Below are 1,026 nucleotides of genomic sequence, written 5' to 3' on the forward strand. Positions count from 1 at the left end.
GCCCGCCCGCCCCGACTCCCGGGGGGCTCTCCCAAGCCGGCGGGGACGCGGGCAACTCGCGGGCAAACGTAACAACAGTGATGCGGGAAACGCCTCAGTCAACTCCAGGAAAAAACATTTTAAAAAGACTCATCCCCGAGCACCCGCCGCCGCCGCGCAAAGCAGCAGTGCCAGCCCCGGTGAAGACCGGCGGGGAAACCCGCTCCCCTCGGCCGGCTGGACGCGCGCACCCGAGCCGGCGCCGCAAGCATCGGGCCCGCGCGGAGTCCCCGCTTCGGTGGCCCTGGCTGCGGCGCGCCGGCTCCTGCTTGGAGCCCCGCGTCCAGATGCTGGCGGGCGCCAACACGGGCACACGCACAGCCCGCAATTATCCCCGCTGCAGAGTGGATGCTTTGTTTCGCTCCAGTTCAATTTAGGTGTGCGTGCCTCTCTCTCTTTTTCTCTCTCTATATGTATATGCATGTTTATGTGTATATATACATACAGATATAATAAATACACACGTACAATATATAAGTACACATAATCCATATGCGCATAAAATATATATACGTTTGCATATAATATATAAATAAATGTGCATAGATGCATATAATATATAAATAGATGTGCATAGATGCATATACATATATAAATACACATACATATATGCACATCTATGTATCTACATATATACATGCACAGGTGCCTATATACACATGTACATATGCATACATGTACCTCCTTATATATTTGTATGCACATGTCCATATATAAATGTACACATATACATATATATAATTGTACCTACATATATACATATTTATATGCACATATACACATGTATTTACATATATACATATGTATGCCGAATACACATGCACATAGATAAATACACTTACATATATACATAGTTATACATACATATATGCACATGTACATATTTATACACAACACATATATATACATGTACATTATATATATATACACACACCTACATATATACACATGTACATATATAACTGTACCTACATATAAACACACACA

General features: G+C 43.6%; 1 protein-coding gene across 1 annotated transcript in view; it reads right to left on the bottom strand.

Annotated features, from left to right (window-relative positions):
- The window catches only part of TFAP2A (transcription factor AP-2 alpha), a 29,427-nt gene that overhangs the window by 14,425 nt on the left and 13,976 nt on the right, over positions 1 to 1,026 (bottom strand). The window lies entirely within an intron of this gene.

The sequence above is a fragment of the Gavialis gangeticus genome, unplaced genomic scaffold (assembly GCF_001723915.1).
Source record: "Gavialis gangeticus isolate Ggan-Ray unplaced genomic scaffold, GavGan_comp1, whole genome shotgun sequence".
Taxonomy (NCBI): Eukaryota; Metazoa; Chordata; order Crocodylia; family Gavialidae; genus Gavialis; species Gavialis gangeticus.